This window comes from Carassius carassius, chromosome 8 (genome assembly GCF_963082965.1).
Source record: "Carassius carassius chromosome 8, fCarCar2.1, whole genome shotgun sequence".
In the NCBI taxonomy this organism is placed as follows: domain Eukaryota; kingdom Metazoa; phylum Chordata; class Actinopteri; order Cypriniformes; family Cyprinidae; genus Carassius; species Carassius carassius.
Window position 1 is genome coordinate 31,410,815 of NC_081762.1, and position 26,182 is coordinate 31,436,996.

Consider the following 26,182-nt stretch of genomic DNA (forward strand, 5'->3'; position numbering starts at 1 on the left):
TATTTAGAACAGTTGTGTACATTTTGTTCAAGATTCTTTGATGAATAGAAGGATCCAAGATAAGAGTTTATCTGTAATAAAAAGCTTTTTTAACATTATACACTATACCATCCAAAAGTGTGGAGTCAGAACATTTAAATCATTATATATTTAGTATTAAATTATAGAAATTAATACTTTTATTTAGCAAGGACGCATTAAATAGATGATAAAGACATTTATAATGTTACAATATATACACTGAACTTTCTATTCATCAAAGAAACCTAAACAAAAAATCCCTAGAAGCTATTTTTAACCTAATAATAATAATATAGCACCCAGCACCCGTTTTTTTTTAGCAGCAAATTGGAATGATTTCTGAAGAATCGTGTGCCCTGAGTAATGATGTTAAATTCAGCATTGAAATCACAAGACTGAATTACTTTTTTAAATATATTCAAATGGATAGCAGTTATTTTAAATAGTAAAAATATTTCAAAATATTACTGCTTTTGTTGTATTTTGAATCAAATAAATGCAGGCTTAAAAAAAAACACCTTGCTTGTAGTGTATTTGGAATAAAACGAGACTGAAACAAAATAAAGCCCTTAGAGTGTCTTACCTGAGCCTCGCCGGAGACACTGCTTCCAGTATCAGATGGCTGTGACAGCACTGAAGAGGCAGGGGCGAGATACTGTCCCTCTCCTCCAGATGATGTGGACGGCTCAGCCAGTGATGCTGGGGACTGAGGCAGAGGCAAAGATGAGGGCCTGTTTCTGAGATCACGGCAGGGGTCATCCTCATACAGCACTGGAACTGTGATGTCCTCCATGCTCTCTTCCTCAAACCCCTCATCTAGCAGGTCCTGATCATCAACCTCCTCCACCAGCCGGTCTTCCTCCTCTGGGTTCTGGAGCACTGGAGTCAGTGTTTTGCCAGTCTGGCTGTAAAGGTACTCGATTCCCAGCAATTCACCTACAATAATAAAATAATAAAAAAAGAAAAAAAAGTGCTCTTAATAATTTATCAAGTACATTGGAGGCTAAATAGATAACTTAATAGAATATTGCAAAAGAACAAATTAAATTTCTTACCTGTATATGCTCCAGGAGGGCGATAGCGCTCATCCCAGGGCTTCCCAAAGACTGTTCGGCTAAGCCGGTCCACAGCCTCTCTCATGGCACTGCCATATGTCCGAATGGAGGACGCCCGTTTTATGGCATCTTCCATTCGGTCATCATTCCAACGCATCAAGCCCTCAAGGAGATAGGCCTGAAAATGCGCATCGCTGGCACTGGTTCCTAAAAGTTAAATAATATTAAAAAATATATAAAAAAGGGGTTTTATATGTCACATATGAACAATATATGTACTACACATAAGGTGCTCTGAAGTAACTTGTATACTACATTTAATAGAGTTGTGTAACTAAATTAAAAATGATTGTCACTTATTCCTGTATTACTAGTGACTTGTTAGTCAAGACAGCTTTGTCAATGCTAATGACATTAAAAAGTAATTGTAATGTAGAGTGTGACATTTATTAATGCGGCATTACTTTAAAGTGATGGAAGCAGTTACAGTGCTTATATTTTCTACAGAAAAATAATAATCCATATGCATGTAATACCTGGAATAAAATGGTTCAGGTGGAGGTGGAACGACTCCAAGGAGGTAGAGCCACGAGCACACCTGTAGCAGCACAGCTCCACGCTGCCTTTCTTCAGTGTCCCTGTCTTCATGTACAGCGGAAAGTCCTCTGGGTCTTGTATACACTGGACGTGCTTGCGCTGTTCCTTCCATATCTGCTGGATTCGTTCGTGGTCCAGCAGAGGAACTCCCAGGGTGTCCTTCCCATCCGCACTGTCAAACTGATCAATCAGTGACCCAATCAATCTGGCGGTCTCCTCCACCCCCCTGGTCCTCCTCCGGCAGTGCAGTGCCAACTCCCTCCGGGTAATGCGAGCACTGACCGCCTTTTCTGAGATGTGGCCAGTCTTCTTTGCCGCCAGGTCACTCTCTTTTGCAGAGCGAAGAGCAGCCACATCCTCTGGATCCCACTGAAAGATGCACGTGGACAGACGTGCCATAAAGATCCCGTAGAGTGGATGAGCCTCTGTCGTGACACCTGCAGCAAATCGCCGCATGAAGTGCCAGATGTCGAGGCGCACTACAAGCTCATCCCACTCCGAAAACATGATCTTCACCCGCGATTGGCCATACTGACTGCAGCAGTCCCTGTCCACGTACATCACTTTTGGGGCTGCCTCTCCTGCCTCTCGGTAGCGTTTCATCAGACCAGCTGCCATGGAGTCCAGTCCATGTCCCTCGGCAGCTGTCAGCACAGAGACAAGGACCTGGCCGTGTTCATTTCCGACATTTGTGCACCAGGCAGCTGTTCCTGAAGCAGCACCGGCAAGTTTCTTTGTAACCTACTGGGAAAAATAAAAGATGTGCTCTTTATGTATGCACATCACACACATATCCATATCTGGCAAATTTCTGGATATAAACAGGGCTTTGATACCTTTTTTGTCGAATCCATCTTGAGAACACAGCCAAAGACAGATGTTAATTTGGCCTTGACCTCGTGCAGTCGCCCCAGAACATCCCTGGCATACACGGCTAACAGCCACTTAGGTTTAGGCAGGGCAGGTAAAAGTGGAGGATCAGCAAACACAGGAGGCTGCACAAGGAAGGACCTTGTGAATGGTTCGCAGGCAGTCAGGTACTGCAAGACACGCTGTGTCCATGCCTCACTGTGCTGTTCCATCAGCTTCCTGTAAAGCTGAGTCACACTGTTGCCCAGTGTCCTCTCCCTCATCATCCTCAGCATCCGGTTGTCACATGAGTATCTAAGGAAGCAACAGTATAATCATGCAAATGCTTTAGTTGGTAAAAAATAACCCATATAAAAGCACCTAATAATGAATGATTGTCATTATGAATTACCTGTATGTCAGCAAAGCTGGAAACTGACTGCGGTGGCCCATATCCAGCTGTCCTAGGATGTCCTCAGACCAGGCAGGATATTTCTTTTTGCAGCGTTTGCACTCCAGATACTCAGTGGCAAGGTCATACCACCCGTCGATGTCCAAGACCTTACGCACGGTACGGTAAATTCCTGCCGCTGTTAGTCTGTGCTTACCACAGTCTGGGCGAACCCAGACAAGAGGAAATAACCACATCTTCAGCGGCATCCATAAGAAAAGGGGCCGATAGAAGAAGAGGTCAGGTGAGGCAGGGGGCTGAGTGTTTATTAAAGGGGGCTGAGGAGGATACCACCAAAGTTTCAGCTGGGACACTAGTTCTGACTTGCCGGTTCGTGGGTTGGCCTTAAATAGTGTGTTCCGGATCCACTCATGCTGGAAAGGTGGAAGTTGATCTTTCCAGTGACTTGGAAGCTCAGCTGGTGGCTGGTGATGTGAAGGAGCTGGTGCCTTGGCAGTTTCCACTGATGGAGATGGACCAGCACAGTCCTCTGAGTGAATAGTAAAAAAAAAAACAATAAGGATGACTGTTGCATTTGATAGTAATATGCCATAAATGCAGCGCACAAACAGCCTGCAAAGCACAATTTTTGAACAAGTATTCATAATTATTATGTTATATTTAGGAACGAGAGTGAAGAAAGTGGTACTAGTGTTAAGGAAGCAAAGAACACAGCATACACTATATTAATTTAAGGAGAATGAGGATCAGATGGAATGGAGGAAGGAAAATGTGGTGTGATGAATTAAGTGTAAAGCAACGAAGCCCACGGACATGAAGCATACACACAGACAGAGTAAGGAAAAACTGTTCCTCTAATCATTAGAACAATGAATCTCCACCATCCTGTCTGCTCAGGGAGAGCTGAAGAGTGTGTGAGAAGAGCAAGCGGTGTGAAAAAGTTATCTGGTGATTATCTAACAACGGGTAAGTTCGGAAACGCAAATAAATACACTGACACCTTGGAACATCCTTACGGTTTTGAAGAAGTGCACTCAAAGAAAGCATCCCGCTTGAGGCATGATATGATATAATTCTGTATTGTAAACAAAACATATTTTAAAATGTTGATTATTTTCCCCCAAGAAATAACGCTTCTCAGTGTGTTTTCACAAAACATTCTTGTAATATGTGCATTTGTGTCATATGCCACACCTGTATTTAGCTGTGCTTCACATTGTGATGCAGCAAATACCAGCTCCTCATCGTCATCTTCAGCAATGGGAACGGACTTGCCTGGAGCACAAATGTTAAAACTATCATTGTGAACAATACACAGAGACAAACATATGTAAGATGGTGCTTACTTACCAGTAGCGAAAAGCTGCATGGGGGGCAAATGTTTGGCTGGGGGTTCTGCTGCTGGAGGAGGTAAAGTGGACTGCAATAATGGATCTGGAAACGGCAAGTTGACAAGTTTGCCATAATGATAAATTAATATATGTAGAAATGCTGTAGGTAAAATTCTATATTCACACTCCTACTCACAGGGTTTAACTGGTGATGTGAGTTTTTTCGCCAGCTGTGAAGGCGACAAACTTTTGCCACGTGCCAACAGCGCTTTCACAGTTGCGGTCTTCTGTACACCAGTTTGGATAGTTGCAGGTGGAGGTGCAGTGGTTGCAGAAGCACTGGAGGTTGCAGCGTGAGGTGCAGGCTGATTTACGCTGGTGCCCACAGCAGAAGCCCATCTTTTCAGGACATATGTCTTGAAAATGGCCATGTTGGTTTTGGGCCTGGCATCTGCCTTAACGAGGTACCTGATGAGTGCTTGAGCCTCCTTGCTCTGGTCCTCATAAACATCTTTCATGGACCGGCCCTGGAAGTCACCAAACTCCACCATCAAGCAGCCCTGGTCTCCAGTTGCCCGGGCTTCTGCCTGCATTTCCTGCTTCCTCTGATACTTCTCCACTTCTTCTGCCATCTCTCTAATTTGAGAAGAGTACTGTAGGAACAGTTGTTTATTTTCTGACAGGGGTGTTGTCTGCGCCGTTTCATTGGAAATGCTGAGCACCAAATACACGGCATACCCCAGAGAGTTTTCCAGGAGCCATCTAAATCTCTGGCCCTGGTACTTCCCAAAATGAAGTTTGCAGTGAGCCAGTACTAAAAACTGGTCACTGGGGTCTCCACCGTTTGTGCTGACAAAAGTACTGGCCTCTGACAGCATCTCCTCCTTAGGTTTGGCCCTTCCAGACTCCACATTTTCAAGGCGCCTCGCCTCCGCCGAAGGTGCCATGAGGAGTCGGCTTGATGTTGCCGATTGCCGTTGAAAAGAGGGATATGCATACATTTTCTGAAATGAAAATCAGAAAAAGACTACTACCTTTTGCAATCTAAAAGACACCTGCATGTTAAGTGTGTAACAATAATTTAACAAGCTACGCATAAACTATATTACTGTGGTAATAAACATGGCCATGACATAAACTGTCCTGAAGATGAGTTTTCTACAAAGGACAGGAATCCCTGACATATAAAATATGTAACGTCAATATGAAGTCTGAAATTTCCTTTTATTTTCAATGCTGTCATCTTAAACCATGATTACACACACACCAGGCTACAAAATATTACATTAAATATATCATACTTCAAATGTTGTCATCTTACCCCAGGGTTACACCAGGTGCTTTACATTTTACATTACATTTATCTGACGCTTTTATCCAAAGCAACTTACAATTGCTATATATGTCAGAGGTCACACGCCTCTGGAGCAACTAGGGGTTAAGTGTCTTGCTCAGGGACAGATTGGTGTCTCACAGTGGATTCGAACCCAGGTCTCTCACACCAAAGGCATGCGTCTTATCCACTGCACCAACACCACCCCTTAAAGTGTGGGAGATGTTGCCGTAACCCGGGATCGAACCAGGGACCTTTAGATCTTCAGTCTAACGCTCTCCCAACTGAGCTATTTCGGCTACAACAGCTTTTACCTCTTAAAATCTCAGCCATTTTTCTGTGTTTTTAACTTTCTGGTCTACCTAAATTAAAATGAGCACTATTCCCACATACTTTGGCCCATATGGATACATTTGGCCTTTTTTTGTTTGTTTTTAGTTAAGACTCTCAATGTTTTTTTTATAAAAAAAAGTCATTATTATTACATTATTTTAGAAAATATCAATTATTTCTTGGTAAATGCAGTTTTCCATATCTCCACAACAATTTGGTAACGATTTTTACAATTAAAATGTGTGTGTGTTATTATGTGTTAATACCAAATATAAATGTAAATAGTTTAATCATTATTTTCATTCATAGGGCCCAGAAACCATGATTTCTTAGACAATAAACACATCATTGTTGACAGTAGCATAGCTTAATTAGCTGACGGTCGATAAATTTAACTTATCTGATCATTTATCATGTGAAAAGTTACAGGTTCACAGGTACTGAAGAAAGCATGAACTGTACATGCTAGCTAGCTATACTGACACGATTCATTTTCCAAAAATACCAGAACCACTGCCCTAAAGAGACAGACTGAGCATCGATGCAATGCGGCCACACTCTCTACGTTAGTTAGACATTGTCCTGCGCAAACTGGTGGCAAAATAGGTCCCACCGAGATTTGAACTCGGATCACTGGATTCAGAGTCCAAAGTGCTAACCATTACACCATGGAACCTTAACTGGTGCAGCTGTTGCTCACAGGGCCACAAACACTGGCACCATCGCCAAACTAGTGCTGTTTTATCTTTTCCTGCGGCAAGAAAGCACACAGGCTCGACCGAGATTCGAACTCAGATCGCTGGATTCAAAGCCCAGAGTGCTGACCATTACACCATGGAACCAAAACTGCTTGGTTGGAGGCCAACTTGGAAACAGATAGCTCTCTGGCTGTGGGGAAGCAGTTATACAGAGAGGTTGGAACCCAGTGATTTTTGGTCAATGGCCCGCCTCAAAAAAGGGAAAAGTGTGGGAGATGTTGCCGAAACCCGGGATCGAACCAGGGACCTTTAGATCTTCAGTCTAACGCTCTCCCAACTGAGCTATTTCGGCTACAACAAACCTCTGCTTAGCAAGCAGTGATTTCAGTGAGATCACCCTACTCTTTGTCAGAGCTGAAGAGCAGAGCAGAGATGAGCCCCCAGACAATAAAAACAGCTGGCCAGTACGGGGATCGAACCAGCGACCTTAGACCAACGAGCCTTCTTGCCCAGAGCCAAGAAAAAAGAGCTATTTCAGCATCAACAAAAGAAGGAACATGAACTAACGTGGAAGCAATCAAAGTCATCGAGACAGTGTGAAAGGCTAACGAATGCAAGTTGGCCTCTTAATTGACCTAAAAATGGGGCTGTATCTAACATGTAGAGGGATGTTAGGGAGGACAGCTGAAACGGTCAGATGTCACTTAGACCAGCGGGTCTCAATTCCAGTCCTCGCGCCCCCTGCTCTTCACATTTTGTAAGTTTCTCGTATAGCTTCAGACATTTGTTCCATTCGAACGTAAGTGCCCTGAGAACTGGACATCACATGACATCCCTCCGTGATTCAAGTTCAAAGCGTATGTATACTTTCAATTCATAGTGAGTAATACAGTAGTGTATCGAGGTATACAGAGGTAAATGATGTCACACTTCTCCATGTGTGAAGAAGTTGTGCAGCACAAATCCGTGAACCAATGTTCCAAAGTGAAGTATACTTTGACGGATTTCCCCTGCTCAGGGAGTGGGGAGCAATGAACACTGTGTAGGGACCATGTCAATCGCTAGGAGCTCACTTCTAATGAGCTGATTATCCGAATCAGGTGTGCTAACAAAGAGAGACATGCAAAACATGCAGACCTGGGGGGAGCGAGGACTAGAATTGAGAACCGCTTCCTTAGACTTTAAGTCAGTGTGAGCAAAAGAGGTGAAAAGTTGTCTGCATGACCCGAGTGTTCCAAGGTAGCCTACATAATACAAGAATCCATACACATTCATACTGGCGTAACAAGACCGAGAAGGTCCTTAAACACAAAAGCTTAATCTCTTTGTTAATTCGACAACATAATCTTGGCCAGTGCAAAGGAGCATGCCCAGAGGAGGGACAGCCTCTTTGCATCAAACCCGTCATTCCCAGCTATGCTCGTCATTCTTGAAAGGCCAGGGGAATTAGCTCAAATGGTAGAGCGCTCGCTTAGCATGCGAGAGGTAGTGGGATCGATGCCCGCATTCTCCAAGTTGGCTCCTGCCCTTTTACTCACACATCCCTAGATCAGTGGTTTTCAATCCTGTCCTGGAGGCATCCCTGCCCTGCACATTTCGCATTTCCCCTCATCTAACAAACCTGTTTCAAATCATCAGCTCATTAGTAGAGACTGCAAGACCTGATTTGGGTGTGTCTAATAAGGGAGACATACAAAATGTTCAGGGCAGGGGTGCCTCCAGAAGAGGTTTGAAAACCATTGCCCTAAAGAGACCGACTGAGCGTTGACGCAATGCTGCCACACTCCCACGTTAGCTTTTTTTGGGCTCACAGCTGCCAAAAAGTATTTCAGACATGGTCCTGTGCAAATTGGTTGCAAAACAGTGCCATTTTACGCACAGTTCCCTAAAGCAGTGGTTTTCAAACCTGTCCTGGAGGCACCCCTGCCCTCCAAATTTTGAATGTTTCCCTCATCTAACACACCTGTTTCAAATCATCAGCTCATTAGAAGAGACCGCGAGACCATATTTGGGTGTGTCTAATAAGGGAGACAATAAAAATGTGCCTGGCAGGGGTGCCTCCAGGACAGGTTAGAGAACCACTGCCCTAAAAAGACAGACTGAGCATCGATGCAATGCGGCCACACTCTCTACGTTAGTTAATTTTTTTGGACTAAAAGGTGCCGAAAAGTATTTCAGACATTGTCCTGCGCAAACTGGTGGCAAAGTAGGTCCCACCGAGATTTGAACTCGGATCACTGGATTCAGAGTCCAGAGTGCTAACCATTACACCATGGAACCTTATCTGGTGCAGCTGTTGCTCACATGGCCACAAACACTGGCACCATCGCCAAACTAGTGCTGTTTTATCTTTTCCTGCGGCAAGAAAGCACACAGGCTCCACCGAGATTCGAACTCAGATTGCTGGATTCAAAGCCCAGAGTGCTGACCATTACACCATGGAACCGAAACTGCTTGGTTGGAGGCCAACTTGGAAACAGATAGCTCTCTGGTTGTGGGGAAAAGTTATACAGAGAGGTTGGAACCCAGTAATTTTTGGTCAATGGCCCGCCTCAAAAAAGGGGAAAAGTGCGGGAGATGTTGCTGAAACCCGGGATCAAACCAGGAACCTTTAGATCTTCAGTCTAACGCTCTCCCAACTGAGCTATTTTGGCTACAACAAACCTCTGCTTAGCAAGCAGTGATTTCAGTGAGATCACCCTACTCTTTGTCAGAGCTGAAGAGCAGAGCAGAGATGAGCCCCCAGACAATAAAAACAGCTGGCCAGTACGGGGGTCGAACCCACAACCTTGGCGTTATTAGCACCACGCTCTAACCAGCTGAGCTAACCGGGGCCTAAAAATGGGGCTGTATCTAACATGTAGAGGGATGTTAGGGAGGACAGCTGAAACGGTCAGATGTCACTTAGACCAGCGGGTCTCAATTCCAGTCCTCGCGCCCCCTGCTCTTCACATTTTGTAAGTTTCTCGTATAGCTTCAGACATTTGTTCCATTCGAACGTAAGTGCCCTGAGAACTGGACATCACATGACATCCCTCCGTGATTCAAGTTCAAAGCGTATGTATACTTTCAATTCATAGTGAGTAATACAGTGGTGTATCGAGGTATACAGAGGTAAATGATGTCACACTTCTCCATGTGTGAAGAAGTTGTGCAGCACAAATCCGTGAACCAATGTTCCAAAGTGAAGTATACTTTGACGGATTTCCCCTGCTCAGGGAGTGGGGAGCAATGAACACTGTGTAGGGACCATGTCAATCGCTAGGAGCTCACTTCTAATGAGCTGATTATCCGAATCAGGTGTGCTAACAAAGAGAGACATGCAAAACATGCAGACCTGGGGGGAGCGAGGACTAGAATTGAGAACCGCTTCCTTAGACTTTAAGTCAGTGTGAGCAAAAGAGGTGAAAAGTTGTCTGCATGACCCGAGTGTTCCAAGGTAGCCTACATAATACAAGAATCCATACACATTCATACTGGCATAACAAGACCGAGAAGATCCTTAAACACAAAAGCTTAATCTCTTTGTTAATTCAACAACATAATCTTTGTCAGTGCAAAGGAGCAAGCCCAGAGGAGGGACAGCCTCTTTGCATCAAACCCGTCATTCCCAGCTATGCTCGTTAGCTAGCATTAGTAGAGACTGCAAGACCTGATTTGGGTGTGTCTAATAAGGGAGACAATAAAAATGTGCAGGGCAGGGGTGCCTCCAGGACAGGTTTGAAAACCACTGCCCTAAATAGACAGACTGAGCATCGATGCAATGCGGCCACACTCTCTACGTTAGTTAATTTTTTGGGACTAAAAGCTGCCGAAAAGTATTTCAGACATTGTCCTGCGCAAACTGGTTGCAAAATAGGCAGGGCACCAGAAACATCTGAGACACAACAGGGGCAGTGGGTGTGTCAGGAACCAATGGGTGTGGTGCTGTCGGCCTGGGACAAATTGGCCTTAACTGGGTGGACGTGGCTGAACGCTGAGGGTGTACGGCTGATGGCCAGATTGAAGTTGCTGTGGCAGATGTACAGGTAGCTGAGGGCCCAATCTTTCTAAACTTGGTCTTTGCCTGTCCAGCTGTGTCTGGTGGCATCTGGTAGGTATGCAACTGGTGGCTATATTGTGGAGGCACAACAGGCTGTACTCGTGCTGGAGGCAAAGCATCCAAAGCCACTGGACGTGCCTCTGGAAGGTCCAGCCCTTGCAACAGCAAGGAGACCTCCTGACCCTTTAAACGGTTATTGTGCCACGTCGTAAGAGTCCTCTGATTTACCTCAACTAGCTGAAGGGTTGTGTCACTCATCACCGTTCCATTGCTCAAGATTAGCTGCCGAATTCTTCTGTAATCACGAAGAATGAGATCCCATCTAGACAGAGATTCTGTCCGCTGTTTCTTGGGGCTTCGGTGGATGTTACATAACCTTATGAAAATCATTTCAACAAGGCAACAGCAATTAGGCCACTGTGCTGGAGAGCCGCTAGAACCCAAAACACACCTTTTTGTGCTTTCGACACCAGGAGTGAAGACAGCTTTCTTTTTCGGGGACCTAAAACGTCCTGTAAGTAGCCTGTCTTGATGACGAGCAGCATACACTACCCTGTCTTTATGAAATTTGTCCAGGTTCTGCCAAAAACCCACAATGGTCGCAACTTGTTGGTTGGTAAGTGTGAGGCTTGTCTGTGTGCGCAGCTCCACCAGACACTCCACCAGACACTCCACCAACGCATCCACCCGGTCCATTCAAGGAATGCAGTGCTCGTCAACAGCCTGGAAATATATAACTGTTGGTTAGGTATTTACATGCTGTTAAGAAAGTTTACTGCTTAATGGCAAATAACTAAATGAGTCACAATTCGTATAGAAAAGGAAAATTTACCATTGCTGAGGGTGTATCTAAAGGAGCCTGGACACTGAGCAGTGGTGGAGTCTGGACACTGGGCACTGGTGCAGCTACACTGGGCACTGGTGCAGCTGAAGGAGCCTGGACTCTGAGCAGTGGTGAAGCCAGGACACTGGGCACTGGTGCAGCTGAAAAAGCCCGGACTCTGAGCAGTGGTGGAGCCTGGACACTGGGCACTGGTGCAGCTGAAGGAGCCCGGACACTGGGCACTGGTGCAGCTACACTGGGCACTGGTGCAGCTGAAGGAGCCTGGACACTGGGCACTGGTGCAGCTGAAGGAGCCTGGACTCTGGGCAGTGGTGGAGCCTGGACACTGGCCACTGGTGCAGCTACACTGGGCACAGGTGCAGCTGAAGGAGCCTGGACACTGGGCACTGGTGGAGTCTGGACACTGGGCACTGGTGCAGCTGAAGGAGCCTGGACACTGGGCACTGGTGGAGTCTGGACACTGGGCACTGGTGCAGCTACACTGGGCACTGGTGCAGCTGAAGGAGCCCGCACTCTGGGCAGTGGTGGAGCCTGGACACTGGGCACTGGTGCAGCTGAAGGAGCCTGGACACTGGGCACTGGTGCAGCTACACTGGGCACTGGTGCAGCTGAAGGAGCCTGGACAATGGGCACTGGTGCCGCTACACTGGGCACTTGTGCAGCTGAAGGAGCCTGGACACTGGGCCATGGTGGAGCCTGGACACTGGGCACTGGTGCAGCTACACTTGGCACTGGTGCAGCTGAAGGAGCCTGGACACTGGGCACTGGTGCAGCTACACTGGGCACTGGTGCAGCTGAAGGAGCCTGGACACTGGGCCATGGTGGAGTCTGGACACTGGGCACTGGTGCAGCTGAAGGAGCCTGGACACTGGGCACTGGTGGAGTCTGGACACTGGGCACAGGTGCAGCTACATTGGGCACTGGTGCAGCTGAAGGAGCCTGGACACTGGGAACTGGTGCAGCTGGTAGAACTGGTGGACCTGAAAGGACTAAGTCATCTGATGCCACAAGATTTGCCACTGTGGCTTCCTCTCCAAAGAAATCAATGAAACCCTCATCCCTTTCCACTTGCTCCTCCACATCTATCTCCTCCAGCAAATGAGAGGTCCTCTCAGAGGTAGGGCACATGTCCTCCAGGGGCTGACTATTCTGCCTCAACAAGTACTGTACTCCAATGAGCTCTCCTGAGGAAATATTTGTAACAGAAAACGTTTTTAATGGAAATTATGCAGAAAGGTTTATTCAGAAATGCATTAAATATTTTGTTGTCCACTTCTGTATGAACAATATATATCTAATTCAGAGGGTATCATAAAAAGACAGGATTACTCTTTATTCTACTATGTATTTTATTTTCTCCCTTGAAACCTAGAACACAGAATAATGTACAAATATTCTGGTAGTATAATTTTTCTCTGATATGTCAAAATTACATTATTACTGTCCAAAAGCAATTGTAATTTTAACAAAAACATGCTACATCATAAGCTGCATTTATCAAAATATTTTTACCTGTGTATACTGCAGGTCGAGTGAAGCTTGGGACCAATTTGCTGCCATACAACTTATTGTAGTTCTCATTGACAGAGTAAACCAGCTCCCCTGTGTAAGAGCGCAGAGTTGAACCTTCATCTGCAACAGCAGCTTCAGCCCGGTCCTGATTCCAGCGTAATAAACCTTCCAGGAGATAAATCTGGAAGTTCAGGCTGTTTGCGCTGTTCCCTAGAAAAAGAAATAGAAAGCCAAATATTGCTTTGAGAAAATGCAAAACAGAAAATTTAATCTGCAAATATCTTGATAAACATGAATTAGTGGCAAAATGTGGTATATTCTGACATGACAAACCTGGAATAAATCTGCTTAGGTGGCAGTGAAATGATTCCAGGGATGTGGAGCCTCTGGCACAACGATAGGTTTTTAGAACCACCCCACCCTTGTTTGTAGTTCCAGTTTCAGTATAGAGCGGCACATTTGGAGGATCTTGGATACAGGTGACGTGCCGCCTCTGGACATTCCAGATGTGCTGCATTCTCACACTGTCAAGTAGTGGAACACCAAGAGCATCATTCCCCTTGCCACCCATGAGCTCTTTGATAAGCATATCAAGGAGGCGGATAGTGGTTTCTTCTCCTCGTGTTCTCCTCCTGCAGTGCTGGAGCAGCTCAGCTTTAGTTAAATGATGGTCCAGTTCTGCCTCCGTCAGTGTAGGCCAGCCCTGTTGGATGAGTTGCTCCCTTTTGGCCCGTCTCAGCAGAGTGAGATCCCCTGCATCCCACTCAAAAATACAGGATGACAGCCTAGCCATAAAAGTAGGGTACAACTGGTGGGCATCAGTGGTGCACCCTACTGCCAGACGTCGCATAAAATGCCAAATGTCTAGGCGGACGATGACATCGGGCCAGCCGCTGAACCGCCTCTTCAATTTAGTCTCTCCCACTGTCTTGCAACAATCACAGTCCACATAAATGATTTTGGGAGGATCAACACCAGCACTCCGGTATCGCTCCATGAGCCCTGCAGCCATGTGGTCTAACCCAGCCCCTTCATTCGCAGTCAGGACACTCATCAGCACCTGACCTATCTCATTGCCCACTGAGGTAAGCCACTGTGCTGTGCCTTTCGCAGGCCCGCTCAACTTCTTGGTGATCTGAAAGAAACAATAAGCATAGCAAACAATACAACAGGCATCCAAATCAGTTACACTGAAAAAAATAAAGCTCTCTCGGTCTAAAAATACATTATAGATAAGGGTACAGTCAAGTAAGCAGCTTATCTGACCTTCTTAGTTGAATCCATTTTTAAAATTGATCCATACGTGGATGTTATGCTGGCCTTTATGTGATCGAGCCTGTTGAGAATGTCCTGACTGTATACAGTGAGGAGCCATTTGTAGCTGGGTACTGAAGCAAGTGGTGGTGGCTCCTGGAAGTGCACCGGATGCAGGCCACGATTATCAAAAAAGGCCACACACTCTGATGTGTACCGAAGCGCACGTTTCAAGTTCAAAGCATATGTATACGTTCAATTCATAGTGAGTAATACAGTGGTGTATCGAGGTATACAGAGGTAAAGGATGTCACACTTCTCCATGTGTGAAGAAGTTGCGCAGCACAAATCCGTGAACCAATGTTCCAAAGTGAAGTATACTTTGACGGATTTCCCCTGCTCAGGGAGTGGGGAGCAATGAACACTGTGTAGGGACCATGTCAATCGCTAGGAGCTCACTTCTAATGAGCTGATTATCCGATTCAGGTGTGCTAACAAAGAGAGACATGCAAAACATGCAGACCTGGGGGGAGCGAGGACTAGAATTGAGAACCGCTTCCTTAAACTTTAAGTCAGTGTGCTCCAAGAAAGGTTTGAAAACCATTGCCCTAAAAAGACCGACTGAGCGTTGACGCAATGCTGCCACACTCCCACGTTAGCTTTTTTTGGGCTCACAGCTGCCAAAAAGTATTTCAGACATGGTCCTGTGCAAATTGGTTGCAAAACAGTGCCATATTACACACAGTTCCCTAAAACAGTGGTTTTCAAACCTGTCCTGGAGGCACCCCTGCCCTTCACATTTTGAATGTTTCCCTCATCTAACACACCTGTTTCAAATCATCAGCTCATTAGTAGAGACCGTGAGACCTTATTTGGATGTGTCTAATAAGGGAGACAATAAAAATGTGCAGGGCAGGGGTGCCTCCAGGACAGGTTTGAGAACCACTGCCCTAAAGAGACAGACTGAGCATCGATGCAATAATCCACACTCTCTACGTTAGTTAATTTTTTTGGACTAAAAGCTGCCGAAAAGTATTTCAGACATTGTCCTGCTCAAACTGGTTGCAAAATAGGTCCCACCGAGATTTGAACTCAGATCACTGGATTCAGAGTCCAGAGTGCTAACCATTACACCATGGAACCTTAACTGGTGCAGTTGTTGGTCACAGGGCCACAAACACTGGCACCATCGCCAAACTAGTGCTGTTTTATCTTTTCCTGTGGCAAGAAAGCACACAGGCTCCACCGAGATTCGATCTCAGATCGCTGGATTCAAAGCCCAGAGTGCTGACCATTACACCATGGAACCGAAACTGATTGGTTGGAGGCCAACATGGAAACAGATAGCTCTCTGGCTGTGGGGAAGCAGTTATACAGAGAGGTTGGAACCCAGTGATTTTTGGTCAATGGCCCTCTTCAAAAAAGGGAAAAGTGTGGGAGATGTTGCCGAAACCCGGAATCGAACCAGGGACCTTTAGATCTTCAGTCTAACGCTCTCCCAAATGAGCTATTTTGGGAACTAAATCAAGCAGGGATTTCAGTGAGATCACCCTACTCTTTGTCGGAGCTGAAGAGCAGATCAGAGATGAGCCCCCAGACATTAAAAACAGCTGGCCAGTACGGGGATCAAACCCACGACCTTGGCATTATTAGCACCACGCTCTAACCTGCTGAGCTAACTTAGCCCTCCGTGTCTGCCTGATTGGAAAAAACCTGCCATAATGAATGCAATGAGAAAATAAAGCTTCACGTTTTAACCTGAACAAGGGCTCGTCCGGGATTTGAACCCGGGACCTCTCGCACCCAAAGCGAGAAACATACCCCTAGTCCAACGAGCCTTCTTGCCCAAAGCCAAGAAAAAAGAGCTATTTCAGCATCAACAAAAGAAGGAACATGAACTAACGTGGAAGTAATCAAAGTCCTCGAGACAGTGTGAAAGGCTAACGAATGCAAGTTGGCCTCTTAATTGACCTAAAAATGGGGCTGTATCTAACATGTAGAGGGATGTTAGGGAGGACAGCTGAAACGGTCAGATGTCACTTAGACCAGCGGGTCTCAATTCCAGTCCCGGAAGGGAGGAGGCCAACTTGGAAACAGATAGCTCTCTGGCTGTGGGGAAGCAGTTATACCTGTTCCTCTGGGTGTAACGGGACACAGAAGCAGCAGCGCTGGAGCAGGCGCTGGAGCAGGCGGAGCTGGGCCTGGACCGGATGTCAAAGCACCAGAAGATGGAATCACCATCGACACAGTCATGTCTGGGTTAAGGACTAGTGTGCCTAACAGTGACCCAGGTGCTGAAATGGGCTGCACAACTCCTGCTGCTGTGGGGACGGGTGCGATAGGGCACTCCCTTTTGGCAGAAGTGGGCCGGCGACCCGGTCGCAGAATTGGAGCCTGTCCTTCTCGATTTGGCGGAAGGATAAATTGATGTTTTGGGCCTGATGTTGATGGCACGTCATCCAATTTTTCCCTCGGCAGAGGAAGCTGCGTATCAGCCACATCAATTGGGTCAGATGGAGTCAGTCCCTGGGCGAGGACACTCATTTCCTGATTCTTCTGCTGCCGTTGAAACCTGAAAGTAAATTACTTGTAAAATATATATATATATATATATATATATATATATGTATGTGTGTGTGTGTGTGTGTGTGTGTGTATGTGTACAGAAGTATTCAGTTCCCTTGAACCAAATAATGTGCCTTGCTTACCACTGAATGAGTGTCCTCTGGTTCAGCTCAAACAGCTGGATCATTGTTTCATCCATCAGCCTTCGACTGTTAAGCACCAGGTCTCGGATGTGGTGGTAATCTGAAAGGATTTTAGACCACCTGGGGGTGCAAACTCCAGCCTTCTTGGTCGGTGACTTGTGTAAAGCACACAGCTTCATACAAATGGCCTCAACCAAGCGGCTGGTGCTGGGCCACTGTGCTGGACCCCCAGGATGTCCAATCAGACACCGTTTCACACTCTCCACACCCGGTGTGACTCCGGAGCGCTTCGGTGCCTTAAAGCGCCCATGTGTCAGCTGAGGCTGATGTCGAGGCTGATAGTTGACCCGCTGTTTATCAACATCAGGGAGAACTGTCCACAGCTGGATGGCCTCTGTCACCTGCAGGTCGGTGAGGTAAGGAGCCTCACGAAGACCCACCAGGAAACCAGCCAGATCCTGGACCTTGTCCCACCCAGCGATGCCATCAGGTCCAATGACTGCTCCCTAGTAAATGCAGATTAGTGTTAATATACACTTCCAGTCAAAAGCCTTTGAACAGAAAGATTTTTTTTACATTTTTTAAAGAATTATGCTCAACAAGCCTGCATTTATTTTATTCAAATACAACAAAAGCCATTATATTGTGAAATAATTTTACTATTTAAAAAAAAAATGCTTTCTATTTGAATATAGTTTAAAGTGTAAGTTATTTCTGTGATGCACAGCTGTATTTTCAGCATCATTCCTGAGTCTTCAGTGTCACATGATCTTCAGAAATCATTCAGATATCCAAATTTGTTGTTCTAGAAACCTTTTTTTATTGATATTATTATCATCAATATTTAGAACAGTTGTGTACATTTTGTTCAAGATTCTTTGATGAATAGAAGGATCCAAGATAAGAGTTTATCCGTAATAAAAAGCTTTTTTAACATTATACACTATACCATCCAAAAGTGTGGAGTCAGAACATTTAAATCATTATATATTTAGTATTAAATTATAGAAATTAATACTTTTATTTAGCAAGGACGCATTAAATAGATGATAAAGACATTTATAATGTTACAATATATACACTGAACTTTCTATTCATCAAAGAAACCTAAACAAAAAATCTCTAGAAGCTATTTTTAACCTAATAATAATAATATAGCACCTGGCACCCGTTTTTTTTAGCAGCAAATTGGAATGATTTCTGAAGAATCGTGTGCCCTGAGTAATGATGTTAAATTCAGCATTGAAATCACAAGACTGAATTACTTTTTTAAATATATTCAAATGGATAGCAGTTATTTTAAATAGTAAAAATATTTCAAAATATTACTGCTTTTGTTGTATTTTGAATCAAATAAATGCAGGCTTAAAAAAAAACACCTTGCTTGTAGTGTATTTGGAATAAAACGAGACTGAAACAAAATAAAGCCCTTAGAGTGTCTTACCTGAGCCTCGCCGGAGACACTGCTTCCAGTGTCAGATGGCTGTGACAGCACTGAAGAGGCAGGGGCGAGATACTGTCCCTCTCCTCCAGATGATGTGGACGGCTCAGCCAGTGATGCTGGGGACTGAGGCAGAGGCAAAGATGAGGGGCTGTTTCTGAGATCACGGCAGGGGTCATCCTCATACAGCACTGGAACTGTGATGTCCTCCATGCTCTCTTCCTCAAACCCCTCATCTAGCAGGTCCTGATAATCAACCTCCTCCACCAGCCGGTCTTCCTCCTCTGGGTTCTGGAGCACTGGAGTCAGTGTTTTGCCAGTCTGGCTGTAAAGGTACTCGATTCCCAGCAATTCACCTACAATAATAAAATGATAAAAAAAGAAAAAAAGTGCTCTTAATAATTTATCAAGTACATTGGAGGCTAAATAGATAACTTAATAGAATATTGCAAAAGAACAAATTAAATTTCTTACCTGTATATGCTCCAGGAGGGCGATAGCGCTCATCCCAGGGCTTCCCAAAGACTGTTCGGCTAAGCCGGTCCACAGCCTCTCTCATGGCACTGCCATATGTCCGAATGGAGGACGCCCGTTTTATGGCATCTTCCATTTGGTCATCATTCCACCGCATCAAGCCCTCAAGGAGATAGGCCTGAAAATGCGCATCGCTGGCACTTGTTCCTAAAAGTTAAATAATATTAAAAAACATATAAAAAAGGGTTTTATATGTCACATTTGTACAATATATGTACTACACATAAGGTGCTCTGAAGTAACTTGTATACTACATTTAATAGAGTTGTGTAACTAAATTAAAAATGATTGTCACTTATTCCTGTATTACTAGTGACTTGTTAGTCAAGACAGCTTTGTCAATGCTAATGACATTAAAAAGTAATTGCAATGTAGAGTGTGACATTTATTAATGCGGCATTACTTTAAAGTGATGGAAGCAGTTACAGTGCTTATATTTTCTACAGAAAAATAATAATCCATATGCATGTAATACCTGGAATAAAATGGTTCAGGTGGAGGTGGAACGACTCCAAGGAGGTAGAGCCACGAGCACACCTGTAGCAGCACAGCTCCACGCTGCCTTTCTCCTCCACCCCCCTGGTCCTCCTCCGGCAGTGCAGTGCCAACTCCCTCCGGGTAATGCGAGCACTGACCGCCTTTTCTGAGATGTGGCCAGTCTTCTTTGCCGCCAGGTCACTCTCTTTTGCAGAGCGAAGAGCAGCCACATCCTCTGGATCCCACTGAAAGATGCACGTGGACAGACGTGCCATGAAGATCCCGTAGAGTGGATGAGCAGCAAATCTGGACACCTGCAGCAAATCACCGCATGAAGTGCCAGATGTCGAGGCGCACTACAAGCTCATCCCACTCCGAAAACATGATCTTCACCTGCGATTGGCCATACTGACTGCAGCAGTCCCTGTCCACGTAGATCACTTTTGGGGCTGCCTCTCCTGCCTCTCGGTAGCGTTTCATCAGACCAGCTGCCATGGAGTCCAGTCCATGTCCCTCGGCAGCTGTCAGCACAGAGACAAGGACCTGGCCGTGTTCATTTCCGACATTTGTGCACCAGGCAGCTGTTCCTGAAGCAGCACCGGCAAATTTCTTTGTAACCTATTGGGAAAAATAAAAGATGTGCTCTTTATGTATGCACATCACACACATATCCATATCTGGCAAATTTCTGGATATAAACAGGGCTTTGATACCTTTTTTGTCGAATCCATCTTGAGAACACAGCCAAAGACAGATGTTAATTTGGCCTTGACCTCGTGCAGTCGCCCCAGAACATCCCTGGCATACACGGCTAACAGCCACTTAGGTTTAGGCAGGGCAGGTAAAAGTGGAGGATCAGCAAACACAGGAGGCTGCACAAGGGAGGACCTTGTGAATGGTTCGCAGGCATTCAGGTACTGCAAGACACGCTGTGTCCATGCCTCACTGTGCTGTTCCATCAGCTTCCTGTAAAGCTGAGTCACACTGTTGCCCAGTGTCCATGAGTATCTAAGGAAGCAACAGTATAATCATGCAAATGCTTTAGTTGGTAAAAAATAACCCATATAAAAGCACCTAATAATGAATGATTGTCATTATGAATTACCTGTATGTCAGCAAAGCTGGAAACTGACTGCGGTGGCCCATATCCAGCTGTCCTAGGATGTCCTCAGACCAGGCAGGATATTTCTTTTTGCAGTGTTTGCACTCCAGATACTCAGTGGCAAGGTCATACCACCCGTCGATGTCCAAGAACTTACGCACGGTACGGTAAATTCCTGCCGCTGTTAGTCTGTGCTTACCACAGTCTGGGCGAACACAGACAAGAGGAAATAACCACATCTTCAGCGGCATCCATAAGAAAAGGGGCCGACAGAGGAAGAGGTCAGGTGAGGCAGGGGGCTGAGTGTTTATTAAAGGGGGCTGAGGAGGATAACACCAAAGTTTCAGCTGGGACACTAGTTCTGACTTGCCGGTTCGTGGGTTGGCCTTAAATAGTGTGTTCCGGATCCACTCATGCTGGAAAGGTGGAAGTTGATCTTTCCAGTGACTTGGAAGCTCAGCTGGTGGCTGGTGATGTGAAGGAGCTGGTGCCTTGGCAGTTTCCACTGATGGAGATGGACCAGCACAGTCCTCTGAGTGAATAGTAAAAAAAAATAAACAATAAGGATGACTGTTGCATTTGATAGTAATATGCCATAAATGCAGCGCACAAACAGCCTGCAAAGCACAATTTTTGGACAAGTATTCATAATTATTATGTTATATTTAGGAACAAGAGTGAAGAAAGTGGTACTAGTGTTAAGGAAGCAAAGAACACAGCATACACTATATTAATTTAAGGAGAATGGAATCAGTGCAGCTCACTGAGAATGAGGATCAGATGGAATGGAGGAAGGAAAATGTGGTGTGATGAATTAAGTGTAAAGCAACGAAGCCCACGGACATGAAGCATACACACAGATAGAGTAAGGAAAAACTGTTCCTCTAATCATTAGAACAATGAATCTCCACCATCCTGTCTGCTCAGGGAGAGCTGAAGAGTGTGTGAGAAGAGCAAGCGGTGTGAAAAAGTTATCTGGTGATTATCTAACAACGGGTAAGTTCGGAAACGCAAATAAATACACTGACACCTTGAAAAATCCTTACGGTTTTGAAGTGCACTCAAAGAAAGCATCCCGCTTGAGGCATGATATGATATAATTCTGTATTGTAAACAAAACATATTTTAAAATGTTGATTATTTTCCCCCAAGAAATAACGCTTCTCAGTGTGTTTTCACAAAACATTCTTGTAATATGTGCATTTGTGTCATATGCCACACCTGTATTTAGCTGTGCTTCACATTGTGATGCAGCAAATACCAGCTCCTCATCGTCATCTTCAGCAGTGGGAACGGACTTGCCTGGAGCACAAATGTTAAAACTATCATTGTGAACAATACACAGAGACAAACATATGTAAGATGGTGCTTACTTACCAGTAGCGAAAAGCTGCATGGGGGGCAAATGTTTGGCTGGGGGTTCTGCTGCTGGAGGAGGTAAAGTGGACTGCAATAATGGATCTGGAAACGGCAAGTTGACAAGTTTGCCATAATGATAAATTAATATATGTAGAAATGCTGTAGGTAAAATTCTATATTCACACTCCTACTCACAGGGTTTAACTGGTGATGTGAGTTTTTTCGCCAGCAGTGAAGGCGACAAATTTTTGCCACGTGCCAACAGCACTTTCACAGTTGCGGTCTTCTGTACACCAGTTTGGATAGCTGCAGGTGGAGGTGCAGTGGTTGCAGAAGCACTGGAGGTTGCAGCGTGAGGTGCAGGCTGACGTACGCTGGTGCCCACAGCAGAAGCCCGTCTTTTCAGGACATATGTCTTGTAAATGGCCATGTTGGTTTTGGGCCTGGCATCTGCCTTAACGAGGTACCTGATGAGTGCTTGAGCCTCCTTGCTCTGGTCCTCATAAACATCTTTCATGGACCGGCCCTGGAAGTCACCAAACTCCACCATCAAGCAGCCCTGGTCTCCAGTTGCCCGGGCTTCTGCCTGCATTTCCTGCTTCCTCTGATACTTCTCCACTTCTTCTGCCATCTCTCTAATTTGAGAAGAGTACTGTAGGAACAGTTGTTTATTTTCTGACAGGGGTGTTGTCTGCGCCGTCTCATTGGAAATGCTGAGCACCAAATACACGGCATACCCCAGAGAGTTTTCCAGGAGCCATCTAAATCTCTGGCCCTGGTACTTCCCAAACTGAAGTTTGCAGTGAGCCAGTACTAAAAACTGGTCACTGGGGTCTCCACCGTTTGTGCTGACAAAAGTACTGGCCTCTGACAGCACCTCCTCCTTAGGTTTGGCCCTTCCAGACTCCACATTTTCAAGGCGCCTCGCCTCCGCCGAAGGTGCCATGAGGAGTCGACTTGATGTTGCCGATTGCCGTTGAAAAGAGGGATATGCATACATTTTCTGAAATGAAAATCAGAAAAAGACTACTACCTTTTGCAATCTAAAAGACACCTGTATGTTAAGTGTGTAACAATAATTTAACAAGCTACGCATAAACTATATTACTGTGGTAATAAGCATGGCCATGACATAAACTGTCCTGAAGTTGAGTTTTCTACAAAGGACAGGAATCCCTGACATATAAAATATGTAACGTCAATATGAAGTCTGAAATTTCCTTTTATTTTCAATGCTGTCATCTTAAACCATGATTACACACACACCAGGCTACAAAATATTACATTAAATATATCATACTTCAAATGTTGTCATCTTACCCCAGGGTTACACCAGGTGCTTTTACCTCTTAAAATCTCAGCCATTTTTCTGTGTTTTTAACTTTCTGGTCTACCTAAATTAAAATGAGCACTATTCCCACATACTTTGGCCCATATGGATACATTTGGCCTTTTTTTGTTTGTTTTTAGTTAAGACTCTCAATGTTTTTTTTATAAAAAAAGTCATTATTATTACATTATTTTAGAAAATATCAATTATTTCTTGGTAAATGCAGTTTTCCATATCTCCACAACAATTTGGTAACGATTTTTACAATTAAAATGTGTGTGTGTTATTATGTGTTAATACCAAATATAAATGTAAATAGTTTAATCATTATTTTCATTCATAGGGCCCAGAAACCATGATTTCTTAGACAATAAACACATCATTGTTGACAGTAGCATATCTTATCTGATCATTTATCATGTGAAAAGTTACAGGTTCACAGGTACTGAAGAAAGCATGAACTGTACACGCTAGCTAGCTATACTGACACGATTCATTTTCCAAAAATACACACTGTATATGAACAAATAATGACCAGTTTTCAATGAATAAAGTAATAGCCTTAACTTTAACAAAGATGACAACAACGGCGATTGGTCAAAAGGAGGCCACAGGAGAGAAACGCGATTGATCAAAAGTAAGCCACGGAAGAGAAACGCGATTGTTCAAAAGTAAGCCACAGGCGAAACGCGATTGGTCAAAAGTAAGCCACAGGCGGAACGCGATTGGTCAAAAGTAAGCCACAGGCGAAACGCGATTGGCTCATGTGGGCTTACTTTGGGCTTACTTTGGCTCAGTCGGTGGGAAGCAGTAGGCGCGAGAGGTAGCGTGATCGATGCCCGCATTCTCCAAGTTGGCTCCTGCCCTTTTACTCACACATCCCTAGATCAGTGGTTTTCAATCCTGTCCTGGAGGCATCCCTGCCCTGCACATTTCGCATTTCCCCTCATCTAACACACCTGTTTCAAATCATCAGCTCATTAGTAGAGACTGCAAGACCTGATTTGGGTGTGTCTAATAAGGGAGACATACAAAATGTTCAGGGCAGAGGTGCCTCCAGGAAAGGTTTGAAAACCATTGCCCTAAAGAGACCGACTGAGCGTTGACGCAATGCTGCCACACTCCCACGTTAGCTTTTTTTGGGCTCACAGCTGCCAAAAAGTATTTCAGACATGGTCCTGTGCAAATTGGTTGCAAAACAGTGCCATTTTACGCACAGTTCCCTAAAGCAGTGGTTTTCAAACCTGTCCTGGAGGCACCCCTGCCCTTCACATTTTGAATGTTTCCCTCATCTAACACACCTGTTTCAAATCATCAGCTCATTAGTAGAGACCACGAGACCTTATTTGGATGTGTCTAATAAGGGAGACAATAAAAATGTGCAGGGCAGGGGTGCCTCCAGGACAGGTTTGAGAACCACTGCCCTAAAGAGACAGACTGAGCATCGATGCAATGCGGCCACACTCTCTACGTTAGTTAATTATTTTGGACTAAAAGGTGCCGAAAAGTAGTGATGGCAAAATCGAGGCCTCGTGAACCAATGAAAAAGTTGAACCAAATGTGCCATATTGTTTCGAGGCTTCGAATCAATCCGACACCCGTCTCAACGGTGACACCTAGTGGTCACTTGCAGGTGTTGATCTGAAACAACCTTGACGAGCCATTAAAAAAATGTGTTGTTTTTTTATTATTATAATGTTCTAATATGTGAAGCTTGTAACCTATAGGCTCCTCACTGTGCATAATGTTATTTTGGTCATGAAAAATGAATATTAATAAAAGAAATCAAGCCACAATGTGTCACTTTTTTAGAGATTTTTATTCAAAAATATTAATTTATCTGCTGTGGAAGGACTTAGCCTACTTCTTTTTTTACAGATAATTTCTCCAGCCTTTGAAAAAATCCTCTCACAAGGGACACTTGTTGCTGGCATACAAAGATATTTTTTGCAAGGACATACAAATGAGGAAAGATTACTGCTCTCTCTTTCCAGTAAGTTAGTGGATCATGAGTTCTGGGCAAATACGCATCGTTGATGTATTTTTTCACTTCCACTGTGGCATCAGCTGTAGCATTGTGTATCATCTTGGTTTGATGGATGCGAGTATCAAAAAGTTCCCATAAACTGTCCTGTGTTTCTACTGGTGTTGATGTTGATGGTGATGGTGATGGTGATGATGATGATGATGATGGGTGTGATGTTGACATTTCTGGGTCTGAATAAAAATGAAAACAGCAATTAGTAACAAATCCTAAACTGACGGCATATATGAAGGATATATTATATTACATGATTCAGATTACATAACATAACACAGACTGAAACTGCTCACCAGGATTTGTGTTTGAACGCATCAGTGAAGCACACTCCAGTGTGATATGCTTTTCAGCTTCCTGGGCTTTGGCAGCATTTCCAAATGCCACATTTTTGAACCTTGGGTCCAGCAGTGTAGCCAGTGCCAAGGCTCTAAAACTCTCATAACCTCCACATCTGGAGTGCAGACCTTCTTGCAAATGTGAGCCTATGAGCCAAAACAGGAGAAACACATATTTATAATAATGACAATAATATGACAGTTATGGCCAATCACATGGGTAGTATGGTCATTGTGGCCTACCTAATTGAACAGTTGATTCCTGCGTTGCATTTCCTTTTTTCTGTGCAAGCTTGTGCTGCAACATCCTGTACAGTGGTATAAGCTTTGAAGCAGACACTCTCTTTTCCTCTGACATCTCTGTTGTTGCGAGTTTGAATGGTTGCAGTATTGACAATGATTGTTCAATAATGTCATAATCAATACTTGTCAGGGAAGCAGTATCGTTGTTTAAGTTGGAAAGTGCAGCAGCCACTGGTTCACGTTGGTCATACAAGCGCTGTAGCATGTCAAATGTGCTGTTCCATCTCGTGTCAACCTCCTGTATCAGTTTCAGAGTTGGTCTTCCCATCAA

The 26,182-nt window shown here is 44.6% G+C and overlaps 11 non-coding genes across 11 annotated transcripts; 1 reads left to right on the forward strand and 10 right to left on the reverse strand.

Annotated features, from left to right (window-relative positions):
- Window positions 1–5,824: 5,824 nt before the first annotated feature.
- Window positions 5,825–5,897, reverse strand: trnaf-gaa (transfer RNA phenylalanine (anticodon GAA)). Its single transcript has one exon. It is a non-coding gene; the product is annotated as a tRNA-Phe (tRNA).
- Window positions 5,898–6,535: 638 nt separating this feature from the next.
- Window positions 6,536–6,607, reverse strand: trnaq-cug (transfer RNA glutamine (anticodon CUG)). Its single transcript has one exon. It is a non-coding gene; the product is annotated as a tRNA-Gln (tRNA).
- A 301-nt stretch (window positions 6,608–6,908) lies between these two features.
- trnaf-gaa (transfer RNA phenylalanine (anticodon GAA)) lies at window positions 6,909–6,981 on the reverse strand. Its single transcript has one exon. It is a non-coding gene; the product is annotated as a tRNA-Phe (tRNA).
- Window positions 6,982–8,069: 1,088 nt separating this feature from the next.
- trnaa-agc (transfer RNA alanine (anticodon AGC)) lies at window positions 8,070–8,142 on the forward strand. Its single transcript has one exon. It is a non-coding gene; the product is annotated as a tRNA-Ala (tRNA).
- A 695-nt stretch (window positions 8,143–8,837) lies between these two features.
- On the reverse strand, window positions 8,838–8,909 carry trnaq-cug (transfer RNA glutamine (anticodon CUG)). The gene has a single exon. It is a non-coding gene; the product is annotated as a tRNA-Gln (tRNA).
- Window positions 8,910–9,003: 94 nt separating this feature from the next.
- On the reverse strand, window positions 9,004–9,075 carry trnaq-uug (transfer RNA glutamine (anticodon UUG)). Its single transcript has one exon. It is a non-coding gene; the product is annotated as a tRNA-Gln (tRNA).
- Window positions 9,076–9,210: 135 nt separating this feature from the next.
- On the reverse strand, window positions 9,211–9,283 carry trnaf-gaa (transfer RNA phenylalanine (anticodon GAA)). The gene has a single exon. It is a non-coding gene; the product is annotated as a tRNA-Phe (tRNA).
- Window positions 9,284–9,389: 106 nt separating this feature from the next.
- Window positions 9,390–9,465, reverse strand: trnai-aau (transfer RNA isoleucine (anticodon AAU)). The gene has a single exon. It is a non-coding gene; the product is annotated as a tRNA-Ile (tRNA).
- A 5,887-nt stretch (window positions 9,466–15,352) lies between these two features.
- Window positions 15,353–15,424, reverse strand: trnaq-cug (transfer RNA glutamine (anticodon CUG)). Its single transcript has one exon. It is a non-coding gene; the product is annotated as a tRNA-Gln (tRNA).
- A 94-nt stretch (window positions 15,425–15,518) lies between these two features.
- Window positions 15,519–15,590, reverse strand: trnaq-uug (transfer RNA glutamine (anticodon UUG)). Its single transcript has one exon. It is a non-coding gene; the product is annotated as a tRNA-Gln (tRNA).
- Window positions 15,591–16,047: 457 nt separating this feature from the next.
- Window positions 16,048–16,119, reverse strand: trnap-ugg (transfer RNA proline (anticodon UGG)). The gene has a single exon. It is a non-coding gene; the product is annotated as a tRNA-Pro (tRNA).
- Window positions 16,120–26,182: the final 10,063 nt, after the last annotated feature.